This window comes from Plectrocnemia conspersa, unplaced genomic scaffold, assembly GCF_051122295.1.
Source record: "Plectrocnemia conspersa isolate PC_06_02 unplaced genomic scaffold, ASM5112229v1 ptg000010l, whole genome shotgun sequence".
Taxonomy (NCBI): Eukaryota; Metazoa; Arthropoda; class Insecta; order Trichoptera; family Polycentropodidae; genus Plectrocnemia; species Plectrocnemia conspersa.
Window position 1 is genome coordinate 17,818,500 of NW_028277174.1, and position 16,208 is coordinate 17,834,707.

A 16,208-nucleotide genomic window follows, 5' to 3' on the forward strand; every position below is an offset into this window, starting at 1 on the left:
AATTTCCTTTAAAAAAAATATTTGTATTCAACACAACCATCGCACGAACCACCAAAATATTTCAACGACTAGAATTAAAAAATTCAACTTTAAAAAGGAGTTTCAGATATTAGATTCAACTATCAAGCGAACTCCGAATCTAGAGCTTTTATTCAAATCATTGCTTACAATTAAGCCAACATCTACAGAAAGCGAGAGAGTTTTTTCTACATCTGGAATATTTGCCACAAAAACCAGGAACAGGCTATGTGATTCATCATTAAGCGCCTTGGTGTTTTTAAAAACATATTTTTCCTAACAAAAGTAAAGGTTTTAACTTAATATTGATATCAATATTTCGATTAAAAAAATTGTAATAAATTAAATTTAAATAAATATCGAATAAAGTGTTTTTAAATTGTTTCAATAAATTTTCACCTATCGTACCTATAACACAAATAATATAAGTTAATAATAATAAATTAATTAAAGTTAATATTATAATAATAAGTTAATTAAAGTTAATAATAATAAGTTAATTTTTTTCATGATTATACGAAAAATAATCAAAGTCTCGAGTCCCGGGAATCGAAAAAACCCGAGACTTCAGAATCCCTACATAATACTGTTCATTAAATACAATATACCTTCGGAGGTTCATGAATGGTCCAACCTGGTCCATCTGCTCTTCGCGTTATTTATTAATGACATAAATACGGCAGTTACAAATTCAATTTTTCTTCTATATGCAGATGAATTAAAATTGTTTAAATGCATTCGATCTGTTCCAGACTACATAGTGCTATAGATTATTTATGTATATGGGCTTTCGTCAACCCTCTGCCCTTTAGTGTTAGAAAGTGCAATACTATGTAATTTTTTCGATCCCGTTCGCCATCTGATTAATCTTACGATTTCGATGGAAATATTTTGGCTAGAGAAACTTCCACTAAAGATCTCAAAATCACTTTTGAGAGCAAGTGCAGATTCTCTCTACACGTAAATAACGTCTGCGATAATTCTTCCAAGATCCTCAGCTTTGATATGAGCACTTATTTTGTTTGACTATCTATCAGTTATTAGCGTCCTTTATAATTTTAGCTCGCAGCATTCTTGATTCGGAATTTGTAATTACCGAATAACCAAATACTTTCTCATAATCGAAAAAGTTCAGAAAATATTCTTGAGATACCTTTATGAAAGGATATTTAGTTATTATCCGTTCTTGTATCCCAGCGCTTTTCTTTTAGGAGCGTTGCGATGAGATTATCTGAGTTCTGTCGTTACGCATTTCTTTAAACAACTGAAGGGTGGTGTCGACAATCAAAATATTTGTTTCGGAACAACTTCGAGAATCACGTTCACGTCATATTTGAATGTCCGCATTAGCCGACTAGAATATGGCTAATTTGTTCAATGTAAGCTACGAGGAGCTAGTCCGATTCTTATAATTTAATTTTATTATTTTATGATTTTTTTTCTTTTTCTTACTACGTATTATTTTTCTGTGTATTGCTTATTATATTTAAATTGTATATGTATATAATATTGATTAAAAAAATCAATAGCTTATTATCATTAAGTTGACAAAACATGTTGCACATTTTTAGGATAAATACCTTCCAACTTGTCAGTTAGTGTTATCGTCAATCACTTAGGATTTATTTAATCTTTCTTTAAACACATATGATCCAATTGTCTTTATAATACAGTATTTATTATTTATTTTCCATAAATAGCACACATTATTTTTAGTTTGCGGTAATAATTAGTTTAAAAAGGATTCGCGCAGCTGTTTACTTTTTTATTGAAATTATTGGGTTTTGTATACTTTTTTTCTGCAATCATTTAAACTTTTAATGTATGATTAAACCACATTGAATGCACGTGAAAAAGTAAATACACATAACATACATATCCTTCTAACTTTAATTTTAAAATTTTAATAATTAAATACATATCAATGCTTCCCTTTTTTATTAGGTATGCGTATATTATATTTTAAATTACTAGATTTTAAATCAGTGTTTTCCAAGCCATTATATGATACATATTGTTTATTAGATAAACTTTTTAAATTATTGCTGCTATTTTATTAAATATATATTTCATGTGCAAAATATATTTTCTGTTAAAAAATCAGTTTGGTAAGTCTAAAATTTAATGATAAGATTGTATTATGTGTCGAAGAGAAAAGCGTCGCTAACATATAAACAATTACAAAATACGTAATTATTCATTCATTCACAAATACCAATTTTAAATGGCTTTCCTTTGTTAAATTGATAATCGTTTCTCATGCTTCATTTTCTTTACACAATCTGTCTTAAAATTTCATTAGTAAAAAATTTATTACATCAACAGAAATTTATTTTATATCATTAATTTTTCATCTAAACATTGCATTTTTAATATAGTAGATCTTTCTTAACTATATAAATTTTGCTATTAGGAAGTCTAATTTATTGTCTATGACAATGTCAAATTACAGTATAATTTAGAAACTATCCAATGAATTATCAACCGTGTCGGAAGAAAAGCGCAAAAATTTCGACACGTTGCAGAAGGAAATGACGCGCACGATTGCAGAACCATTGTTCAAATCGCAGATGATTTTAGAAACTCGTAAATCTATGGAACGAAAATATTATATAATACAAAATAATATTAGACTTCCATATAATAAAAGCTATGACTGTTTTTATATAATATTTAAAATTAAAAGTAAATAGGCAATAATATAATATTTATTTACAATTCATTTAAAAATATGTAAATTAATTTAGAATTATCTTTATTGCATGTTTTTTTAGAAACAGTATGAAATTCTCTTCCTAGTGTAAAGCGAAAAATCATTCTGTATTTTACATACTTTTTTTGCGTACCCATGAAAATCGTAATTATTACGCATCGGTTCGTTGACGCTTCCGTGTCATTTCTGCTGTTAACTGTATTGACTACTGTTTGCAGGTTATTATTATTATTATTATTATCACCAGTTTAACTAACAATCTTATTTTATATCTATACAGGAACAAATCAGTCTACATGTACATTTATTAATGCTATATCAAATTTTTCAAGTGGCTCAAAAATATTCGGATGCTCAGTTGAATGCGTTCGAATTAATGGCTGTAAAACACGAATGTTGCAATAAAAAGTTTTGAATGCCTTGAATGCATCAACTAAATTTGATACCGTGTATAATTTATGTAAAAGAGCATGCGATAAGATCGAGTTACACCATGTGGTCTAAAGAACTCAAACGGAAGTTTGAGGTTTTGTATTTATTAATATATAATATTGTAAACATGATCATAATCTATTTTATATCTGTTTCTTATGTTCTTGACTATGAACTTCAATAGATATTATTTTTGTAATAACCACAACAACATGCATTTTGTTCACACCGTACCGCGTTTTGATATTGTATCAACCGCATCGTACAAAATTATTTTATATTATTTTAATAGCGCACGCCACTGAAAAGTTAAATGTGCAATTCTATTGTTCACATGTGTGTATTATCCATAGGTACAATTTTACATCCACGGATTTCTTTGTTTGGAAGGTTAACTATCTGTTGATGTTCTCACGGGGCATGAGTATAGATAATGTTGTGTAATTACAATCCCGTTCTTACATGTATGATTTTTAAAAAGTAATTCGAAATATTATATTTGGAAGCTTTAACAAAATAGAAAACAAAATAAAATACATATATATTTAAGTATAAAATAATAGTTATTATCTTCTTTAATATAATCTTCAACCATCATATAAAATCTCAATGAGGCAAAGTACCTTGATAGTGAATAAAATATGTTTAGAAGTGATGCAAATTGTATCCTAGCTATTGTGATACAATGATTTGGCTTATCGATATCTTAAGTTGCTTAGGATTAACTTCGACAATTCATATATGTTCAGTGACTTCCTATAGTTTTAATCGCGTCCCTTAATCTTTAAATTACGTCGAGCATATCAGCGCTCATTAGCTCCCATCATCCAACTCCACAACAAGACTGCCATACTTAAATTAACTATCATCACACCATTTAAAAAATATAACATACGGTTCAACCGTTTATTTTTCATCCTACAACAATTTTACACTATTTTTTTTAACAAAGATAAAAATTGTTATTTAAATTAATATTCAATGAAAATCATCGAATATCTTTTGCCTCAAATTTTATCGAGTCGATAAAAATATTTTTTATTCGCTGTGTCTAAATTATGTTTATGTCTGTTTCTAACTTAAAACACCTGCCTCTATACGTTTAATTCTACAATACTATTTCATAATTAAGTAATGACGCTTAAGTAAATATTTATAAGTCTCCGCCTTTACAAACGCGTAATTAAATATCTCCTCGCAGTTGAACATTCTCAAAGTATTACAGTAGTTTGATGACACTCAAAGACCAGCAATACCGTTTAAGATTTTGCTTAATACGATAATAATTGCGGGATACGCGTAATAATGACAGCGCCGGTGATTATGAATAATTTAATATGACCAATCTAGATAAAATGTCGTTAGGCAAAAATGATCCGACTCTGACATAATCGTTAATGGTTTCTGACGTAAAACTAGGTTCTCCTTATTAAGGGTAGCCGTCTTTTATGTTTTCTGAAGAAAAAATGTCAAGCAACTCATCAAAATGACACGACAGTTTCCATATCGAAAGCCTTTCTATATATACCTCATACATGTAATATATGATGTAACAAAAACGTGACTTTAAACTGTATCGATCGGCACGACTCTTGTTAAAAATTTACTGTTTAGTCCTAGCAATCTTTGGATCATAGTAGTTTTTTTATTTTGAATTATTACGGCACGATTGTAATCAGTGTCTGATTTTTAATGCGTAAAAGTCAATCAAACGTTTATCAAAAATATATTTATATGTATTTGTAAATATGATCGTTAAAAATGGTGCTATTTGAAGCATAACGTATTGACGTTCATGATGAAGAAATGCGTAGACGGTCATATAAGAACTTATTTAAAATAATTATGAGTATTGTCAAGAAATGTTTATAGCTGTTACTTGTGAAACAATTACTGAAAAATGTATTTAACATGCTGATTCAATGCATTGGAATTCATGGTATCAATGTTATAACTTTCATACTTTTTATAATTGTCATATTTTTTTAAAATATGCCAGCACAATAATAACTTTATGATTTAACATAAAAATAAAATAAATTGCAACTATTGCTTATTAAAAAAAAAATGTAAATATTTATTTTTATTTAATATTTTAATAAACCAGATCATTCAATACACACATAATCACACTTAATAGCTTCTAGTTGTTATTTCAATTCGATACACAATCGTATAATTTGCTTTACTTAAATAAATTGCCACTATATCATTACAATAAAAACATATTTTTATGTTCTATATACTATTGCATTTTTTATATTTAATTATCAACTGCAATTGCATATTCTATTTGTATTTTTTGTAACAAAGTAACAGTTTCTCTGCGCTATTGAGAACACCATGTGATTATTCGACCGGTTTCGTGTTCGATAACACAAATTTGGATCGCTAGTATGCTAAGTGCACGCTTAATAAAATTATGGAACAATTTTTTCATTTGGACAAATCGCTCGTACGTGTTCTGGATGTACAATAATAGGATTAATAAAAAGTAAATCACAATCCTTTCGACGCCTTGACATTCTGACAAGCGTATGCCTTTTCATTTTACTTTCAATTATATATTTTTAAATTGGATCGATGTTGTAGATCTTATCTACTTATAAATATAATTATTTGCTGAAAACATACATATACAAATTAGTTACTATTTTCTACGTTATTAGGTAACCCCCAAACCAATGTCATTTTTTTAATTTCAGTTTTAAGTCAGTCGTGCTTTGACCGTTAATACCTGAGTACGTATTTTGTTATATCTGGACCTAATAATTTATACAAAATTGCATGTTATATGTATTTCTTCACAGCAACTACGACCACTAAAAATATTTTTAAATGGTGGGGAAGTCATTAAATACCTGTGAATGTCAGATTGTTTTAAAAAAAATTGAACCTGAAATTGCGATATCAAGAATAGTTGAATGTGGGAAACCAGCAAATGTTCTAGCTGCAGAAATGGAACCAAATCGTACTCAAATATCCATAAGCTGGTCAAGAAGCAAAACCAGTTTGATTCAACAGTACATAGACACCTAAATAAAATTACGAAGTTTTAGTAGCAAGTTCTATGGGTTCCACAGAAATTGAGCAAAGAAAAATGTCCACGAGTATCCTCATATCCCAGGAGCCACTGAATCTTGAATCTGAATTGTCTTTTCTCAATCATTTGATAACCGGATATTAAAAATAAGTGTTTTATGACAATAATCGTCGTAGAAAATAATGGTTATCCAAAAGTCATGTAACAAAACCTGCGTAAAGCTCTGGCTTACTGTAATAAAAGTTATTTTGTGTGTATATTGGTAGTGCAAAGAAATTGTACATTACGAAACTCGATAACCTGGCCAAACAATAAAAAGCGTGCTTTTATTGTAATCAATGCGCGTCCCCATGTAGCAAAATTACCTTTCGATTAAATCAATGACCTTGTCTGGAAGGTTTTATTTTATGTACTGTATTTTCCAGACCTTGCTCCTTCTGACTATCATTTATTTCGATCAACGAAACACTCCTTAACAGAGAAAAGCAAAATGCAGACGATGCGAAAAAAGGGTTATTGAAATATTTTAAATCAAGACCTCCAACATGTTATGCCAACGGAATTAAAAAATTGACTAAAATGAGAGGTGGAAGAAGATTATATCTTTAAAATAAAATTACATTTTGAATCATAAAAATATACATTTAAAAATATTTTTTTATTATTTCGGGATTAGCTAATATGTTACATTTAATATAATTATAACTATTTCTTCTATTCTGTACTTCAACTGCTTTAACGAATTTCTAATTCTATTTTTACATTTTTTATCCCATTTTATATTATTATTTCACAACTTGTTTGCATAAAAGTAATATTTATTAAGGATCGAAAATGTTTTAAAATTATTTTTTAAGGAATAATTTAATTAACTGCTTAAAACTTATTATATATTATTATTTTTTAAATATTACATTTCACACATAGCAATTTTTATAGTGGTTAATATAATAATATCTTAATATTCCATTGAATTATTGCGTTACAACCAAGTAAACACAATCAATAACCACTATGTAAATAGTGAGACACCAAACTGAAATTAGTCTGTATATCAGTGACATCCATTTTATAATTTATAAATTGTTCATTTGTGAGATAAGGAAAATCTAGGAAAACCTAATGTGTGATGATCGATTGGAATTATAATTATATAATAATTACTAATTCCGACCTCCCGGATACGATAGAAATTTGTAAGCATTAGGATTCATATGAGATTCCTACCCAGGTATTTTTTGTATTTTGCTAACATATGATTTTTATTTTGGGTTAAATTTATGTATGCGCTGAATCGAATTCTATCATGAATTTTATTATTTATCACTTTTTTCTAGCATGCATAGTATATTTGTTATAACAGGCTTAACAAGTCTACGACTGTTGTTATTTAACAATAATCATCCAAGTCTTGAAAAAAAAATAACGGCATATAAATCAGATTATTAAATAACAATCAATCATAAACATACAGTTCATATATTGTTTCAATAATACTACTCCCATGATTTATGGTTGAAATTTATAGATATTAAAATACTGAGCGCCATGTGGGTGGCTATAATATATTGCAAAACTAGTTGTATTTATAGCAACATATAACTATAAAATATTATTTTCTGTTCTCACCACCCATCCAACAACTTGTCACCTTTTAATTGACTCACCTGCGATTGTGAGAAACGATTGAAAATTCTCTCCGCAAAAGTTACGATTGCATCTGATAGCAATGATATATAAAACACATTAAATTTAATGCATTTAATCATACATTTATAATTGCGTGTGAATCAATACGAATGCCACAAAAAGAGAAATTTACCTGCATAACCGCCTAATGACATACGCAGTTTTATGACTGCAGCGACAGGTTGAAGTCGCAACAATTTGACCTGCGAACTCTGGTTCAGCAAGGTTGTGTAATTTTATGTATATATGTACATATATATAATAATATTAAAAGATCTCCTTCGAGACTGTCGACTAAGCAGCTGCAGGATGCGGATGTTAGCAATAAAAATGCAACAAAAAAATATCTGATTAAAAAGTCTCTAGTAAAAATGTTCCTAACAGCTGTCAAAAATTCACAATACACATAAACTTAAGCAAACAGCAAAAATTAAGGTCTTCGGCAATGTCGTCTGTTAGATTTTGATGTCGCAAGACCAAGTTGTTATAAATTTAAAACCACCTGTCAAAATAAAATATTTTTGAACTGCACTAAATGATATTCAAAAATGACATGACATTCAACGAGTGAATATAATGTAAAACATCTTTCTGTAAAGTATTACAATAAGAAGAATAGTCTTTTTTTAGTTGTGTGCTCGCGGTGACGTCAAAGCGGATCGTGGTGCCACAAATTGCATCGTTTGAGATGTTTATTGTATGTTTTTCGACAAAAAGGCTGACGACCCCTGCCAGCGCACAGGATTCACACTTGACGACGCTTCTGACCCGCTCCGTTACGTCAGAGTTCATTGTTGCATATCATATTTTATGCAGCCGACTGATAATGTGATTGTGTGTATCTCAGTCAGTGTTTTTAAAACATTTTTAATATGTCTCCTCAATTAATAATGATGAAATACGAGTGCAAACGTTTTTGCTACCACTTCACTACACTGTCGTATATGTTCGGTATTCTACAGATTCCAAATGGTATATGTTAATAATTGATAGTAAATTATTTGAACATTCATAATTGCAGAACCAAAAGACTTGTTCAGGCTTGCTCATGACAAAGTATAATGCTTCCTCCACACTCTCTGGAAGTAGGCCATGGTAGGGCAAGGACGGAAAATATAATGTGTTAATTCGGGGCTACTTCGATCGAGCTCGGGTCTGCCCGCTCTAATGTCTCGGCGACCTCGACCATATTCGGTAGACCTTTGGTTCGGTTACTTCCAGAGAGTGTAGAGGAAGCATAACACACCAAAAAAAAGTCTGTGGATAATTGCAAGTATAAGACCATGTACTTAAAGAATACGATAATTCATCCATCTATAATTAAAATATTTGTATTCTTAAATTTATTATTATTACTTTAAAAACGTTAGAAAATAAAATATATTTCTGGTTTGAAGAAGATTATTATAAATTGATAATCCTATCACAGCTAACCATTTTTTATAAATTTATAGATTGTATCAAAATTGAAATTTAATGAAGTATTGCTCCACTTTTATATACATACATATGTAATATACAATACTTTACTTTTCTTTCTAAATGTAACTCTTAAAATATCTGCTTAAAACATAAGTACGCTAAGTGCTTTTTCTCGAAAATCATTATTTAACAATTTCTATAAAATAATACCAAATCAAAAATTCTCATTTCTCGAAAAATTTGTTGTTCTCGAAAATTTTCATTGCGCCTTTTTTGTAAAAAATTAAACTTGTACATACAAATATTTTCAATTTTTTTATAACCGTTGCATATTTTTCATACTGCTGCATAAAAATGGGTGAATCCGTGCCAGATGCTTGAAAATATGCGTGCTTTTTTAGAAGCTTTTAATAGAGATCGAAAGTATTTGTATAGCAAAAAATATTTACGGTTTTCTCAAATAATTTATCGGCCCTTGGTAATCTAAGAGCTACATTAATAATCAGATAAGAAGAAACGCTCCGTCTGGAAATTTACATATAATTTAAGGGGGCTTTTTACCATAAAATTTGTTTTACAGTGAACTTAAATCTCATTTTTACATTAATCAAAAGAGGTTTTTTCTTTTCTTGTTCGAAATATGACAAATATGAAGTAGCAACAGCTGTTTGACATTGACTGTCTCTACGATTCGGGTATAAATACGAAAATCCCAAATTCCTTCATAACTCGACGCGCTGTAGTCAATTAAAATAGATGATCTAAGAATCCTATTGAAGTTTGTTATATTCAACGATCATCCAGTTCTCTATTTATCAATGATATAAAGATATCTAAAATAATATACTGTATTATTATAATCGCATAGAATATATATTACATATATATTTTTTATTCATTAAAATTTTTAAAAATCAAAAGTGAAAAAGATAATTTTGACGCTCCCTGTTGCCAAAATGAATATTGTCGAGCTCAACGTCCACTATGAATGTCATCAACGGTCTCAGAAAATATTGCCGTGTCATCAGCATAGCGAATGTTGTTGTATATAATGAACAATTTGAATACACAATATATAATATATTGAGTTTCAAACTATAATCTAGCCCCAATAAAAGTATGAACCACGAAAAATATTTCTAAAAATTCTTTCTTGCTTTAATTTTACATATAATTTAAGTTTTTTGATTTTTTAAATCAGTAATTTTAAGTGTATATAAAATATTTTTAAAAAACGCCAATCATGGGATAATTTGCAAGCCTCGACCTACTTCTATATTTTACTCACTGAAATCATCGCGTACTTTGCCCCAAGCCATACAATAAACAGGAAAAACTTGATTGGGGCATCAATCATAAACAAGAGCTATCAATCTGTTAAACCAAATTAAAATTTACGGCATACTACATAATCTATAAATAATTGGAGTGCTAAAAATAACATTTTATTTACTTTTATATTATATAAGCTATGATAGGGATTTCGTCTAAGTACCAGACAGTCGTAAAAACAGTCACTTTGAAAGGCTTCTTTCTCTACCTTTATCCGATTTAAACTATTAGCAGCCATACTTGTCATGTCATGATGACACCTGTGCCTTCCGGTGTCGTTACACCTTGAACCGGCCGACAATTACAAAATAGCCTTTTAACATTTCCTCTTTGGTTAAAAAACGATAATCATCATCGCCGCTACCGACTGCGAGGATTTCCTCTTTTTATCCATTAACAACTTTATTACCAAATATTTGACTAAAAAAGAACAAAAGCCTCATCCGAGTTACGAAATGACTTAATAAAAACGCCATCTTTAATTCTTATCGTTGATGTTGCAAAATAATCCGACACCGTTTTGCGATACTGGAAAATTAATTTAATGCTATGACTGAAATAAAATAATGAGCCAATCCGACTCTGTAATATCAAGCAAGCTGTTCCTGCTGAACGACTGCTTGACATTCTTAACATGTCGCATAAGATCGTCCTTGCATTCACCTGCTGCAAAAAGCTGTAAGCCTGTATCTGTTCGATTATAAACAGAATATGGGTTATAATTGCCTTTTCAGAATTGCTTTAATACCTTATGAACCGTTAATGTTATAGAAAAAATATTTAGACTTTAATACGTTTAATTAAATGTTTAGTTTAAAGTCATATGATCATTTTTAATAGCACATCATAACTGAGTAATATAGTAGTAAAAAATGTCAAATTAATATATTCCTTACTCGGGTGGTGCTTTTCCCGCGATTTTTTACACTGTTTCCCACATTTTACATATATTTCTATCTCATGCTGTTGTTCGCGATGCAGATCTATTAGTTCTTAGGTGGTCAGCTCCTTGCCATGTTCCTCCACCAACTCTTGAATATCGTCCTCTTCCTCCAGTCTCATGTTCTTCCCCAAGGGCACAATTGGTCAACACAATTCAAGAACAAATTTTTCCAAGCAGAATTTAAGGTTCTATTGTAACCCACCCTACTCTATGCTTTATCGATGATCTTTTTATACTGTTCATGGAAATTATTTTCACAAAAGTATTTAATGATAAAATTTGTGCCTTCGATCACTTCGAAGCATCGCTGAAATATTTATTTGGTGCAAAGCTTTTTCAAGTTCGAAATGGTCTGCTGATCCATGGGCTGGTGTAATATAGTGATGTTAGGAGAAAGAAATTTGATCTTAATGAACTCAGAAGGAGCATTCTATCTATAGCCAACAAGACTTGGAGTAGCAAATTATTTTCCAAAAGGTATGTCTTCAATATTAAAGACCTCGTTGCTCCAAGCCTTGCTATTGGACTGTGCAAGGTTAAAAGAAAGAATCTAACTCGCTGTTCTCCGATGCTTACAATTCCGCAGTGAATCAGAAAAATAGAAGAATCGTTGGCTCAGTTGAGGAGAAAGTGGCGCAATACATGAAGCTCGTATTGCAAAACATCACTCGTTTATCAAACCAGAATTGTTTAAAAAAACTCGTAAACCATGTTACTCGCAGTCTGAGGTTCTACTGTATGTAGATTTGTGATTATTTATTTTATAAAAAAAATCGTCGATAGACATTAGAGCAACTGAAAACTGTCTGTAACGATTTATGCTTTCTCTGTGGCTATTCTTTAAAACCTTTTTGCTTTGCTGCTTTACAAAAATCGTAGATCCGCTAAAAATAATTACAAAATATGTCTGAGCTTTGAGCCATCAATAAAAAAAAATTGCAACTCCACTTGATATTTCACCGAATAATTGAGTCATATCTATTATTGTCAGAGTAAAATACAAATTATTAAAAATAATATTGGATCGTATGTTGATTGAGTTTTAATAATATTGATATTGCTATGATCATTGGAGGTTTATCAACACTTAAACGACAAAAGGGTACATTTTTTTTTTAATTTTAAACTCATCTATATACCTATTGTATTACATATTGCTCTATCTACATATAATACTAATATCCACTCTTGACTATACGAATGAAACGTGTTAAAAACTCCAAAACACACGGAGGGAAAAATTAAATTTAGAACGAGTCGACACGCCGCGCCGGCTGGGTATTTGCTTACCTCGTTATGGTATCGTTCTGGTACAATGTGTACCAAAGTAAACAAATCGCTTTCGGTGCCATAAATACATCAGGCTAACGGCCACTCTGCACCTTTTCAATTTTCATAACGAGCTCAACGTCCATTTACCATTCGGTTATTAGCTGAGGCAGTGTTTGAACGTCTGTTTTCACTTACCTGATTAAACTGCTTTGGCATATCACCTGTAAACACACTGCCATACGTCAGCGAAGTAAAGGGTTATTTGCAATATCCGCACGTTAACTTAGGACGAGACAATACATTGTCAGATACAATTTCATTAAACGTATCTATGTAGAGGATGTGTACTAAAGCTACTATTGTAGTGGTTTCTAATCAAATATACAATATTCTAGTTAGTTCATTTACATAGGATAAACCATTAAGAAGTTTACATTATGAATAATTATTCATTTTCATTAAGAAACTAATCAAAACCTGAAGAAGCTTAGAATTTTTTATTTTTTAAGTAATAACATTTTATTAACAGATTTTATTTATTTTATATTTTTGTCAGCTTATATCTGAATTTATTACCTAATTTACTGTATTATTTCTATAAACAACATATTTGCATGTATTTTCCTAGATCGGTTTATATAAATGTCACACCATAACGAAGTCTTATTTAGAATCGATGGCGACAAATTCTAAGATAGTCACAGATGTAGTGTTCGTATTCTGAAGTATCATTTTTATGCCTTATGGCATTTTGCAAAATCCGACAAAGATTTTGCGTAAATTGAATACTTACGACCGCAAAATTTTCACTGATATTGTATTGGTGAGTGCCCACACAAACTTTTATAATTATCAATAGAGTTATTTTAATAATATGACAATTTAAAAATTGCGATTATTTGGCACATTTTTCGATCGCGCGCAAATATGCCAGCTGTACATGACAGCAGCCGCCATGCGGACGTAATTCACGGCCGCCGTCCGGACGGCATATGAAATTTGCGACAGTGTGATCGCTTACTCGAAGTCGTAGGTCTCAGCCGTTTTCAGTTGTAACTTCGGTTCGGACAACTTCCATATAGTGTAGTGCAGGCATAAAGACTTTCTGCCTTTAAAATTTCAACAATGATATGTATATAAAATTAAAATCTTAAGATCAAAAATCTGCTTTAAAGGTAAATTAACAAAAATAAAATTAGCGATATCAAAAAAAAAAGCATCAACTAATGGTATTGAAAATTGTGTATTTGTACATGTAAGTCGAGTTATCTTATCTCTGTATCAAAAAGCTTGAAACATAGTGTAATTATACTATTATGATACATCATTATATGTTTCCTTATTAGTTGAAGGCCTATTTTTTTATATTTTTCTATTAATATCTTAATTTTTCTAATATTATCTTAATAAAAGTGTTACAAATAGTAATATATAACTACTTAATATAATATTTATAGCATACTAACAATTATGATATTAACTAATTCTAAAAAAATTCAAGATCCATAATTGTATTGAATAATGTAATTAAAACACAGTTAAAAAATAGATAATATGTTGATTGTTTTACGATAAAAATATTAATGTTTTGAATATAATATGTGATATAAAATACATTTAAATATGTACTAATTTAATATAAATAGTATTTTATATAACAGTTTCAATCCACTGAGAATACATAGAAGGAACATAAAGTTTACATATTTATTACCTTCATAATAGGTACACAATTTATTTTAATGTACTGCTCGAAAATATTGTTGTATTTTATAAACATATGTTATTAAAAATCTACAATATACTTTTAAATCATTCAGTTTAATATATTAAATAAATTTACTAATTACTAATATAATAAAATAATTTATAAAAATTAATTTCTTCATTTTTAAAATACTAATTAAATTATCAATTTACTCGCAACAAAGTATTTCTAAATTTACTTTTAATTTAATATAATATTATAAAAATGTTTAATATAATATATACATAAAAGACAACGTTTTACATTATACCTGTGTATATTATGACCTACTAAGCTAAGTTATTTTCACCATTTCTAAATTATAAATGTTTTTATGATAAGCCCATAACTTCCATCAATCAATCTAGGTATCACCACAGTAAATATACGTGTAATTAATTAAATACCCACAATGATGATCTATATTGATAAGCATGACCGAAATAATTATACGCGTGCAATATGAAAAGTTATAAATTATACCGAATATTATACACAATGAACAACAATTTTTTTTATATATATTTTCAATATAATGCCTATATTAATAATTAAACTATTGCAAAATTTTATATATAATTAATAATTATATTAAACACTAGTTTGTTGCAATATTTTCATAGCATATGCAACTTACAAATCCGCCAGTAGTTTGGCAACTGTTTTAATAAATAAAACGTTTTGTAACGTGTTTATAATGTGAGATTAATTTAATAAGACAGTGATGGAACATGGTTTTCAATCTTGTAATTTATATACGTAGCAGATCTTCACGTGGGACGCTTTACCAATATTCACTACGTAAAAGTTGATTGCTTAGTTACACAACAATGGAAAGTGAATCGATCTAGTTGTGTTTCTCACGATCGATTTATTTTTATCTATTTTATTTTATATGTATAATATCGTACATACTGCTAAAGTTGTAATCTGCACCATTACAAGAAATTCAAATTGTAGGTTTTCCAATGGAAATGATAAATATATGTAATTATTTTGGTACAACGTGTTACGTGTACGTTTCGAGTGGCATTGTTACAGTTTTTAACGTGCAAGGACGTAACGAAAGGATTGTTGTGCAATTGTTTGTTTATTTGACCCCTCATATAGTTTTCAATGACGAAAAGTATATAAATTAAATAATAGATTGTCTAATTGCTCAAATAGAGTAGTGTGCCGATTTTATAATTTAATGGATCAATTTTTGGTTAAAAATGTGTGTGTAATGCATACATAAATTAACGTTATATCATAACACTGCCAGGTGTGAAATTAAAACTATGTAATTTATACGTAATATAATTGATTTCTAAATGTGTTTAATTTGATTAAGTAAAATTTTTTTAGCTATATGAAAAAAATTATTCTTTGAGATAAATAACCTTATTCTTTGAAAAGTTATATATCTCATTAACATAATATACAAAAATATTAATAACAATTTTCTATTTATTTTTTCTATACCATTTACGGTTCACGAAATAGTGTTAAAAAAGAATTTATTCAATATGTATTAAAATATATTAAATCATTATTTAGAAGCTTTCCTGATAATTGGAAATTAACAGTAAATTTTAATTACTATAAAAAAATATAA

General features: G+C 29.1%; 1 protein-coding gene and 1 long non-coding RNA gene across 2 annotated transcripts in view; both read left to right on the forward strand.

Moving 5' to 3' along the window:
* LOC148230800 (uncharacterized) overlaps positions 1 to 16,208 on the forward strand; it is a 62,574-nt gene that overhangs the window by 28,391 nt on the left and 17,975 nt on the right. The gene's annotated exons all lie outside the window — the stretch shown is intronic.
* On the forward strand, positions 9,120 to 14,059 carry LOC148230801 (uncharacterized). The gene is made up of 2 exons (XR_015811042.1): positions 9,120 to 11,785; positions 12,277 to 14,059. It is a non-coding gene; the product is annotated as an uncharacterized LOC148230801 (long non-coding RNA).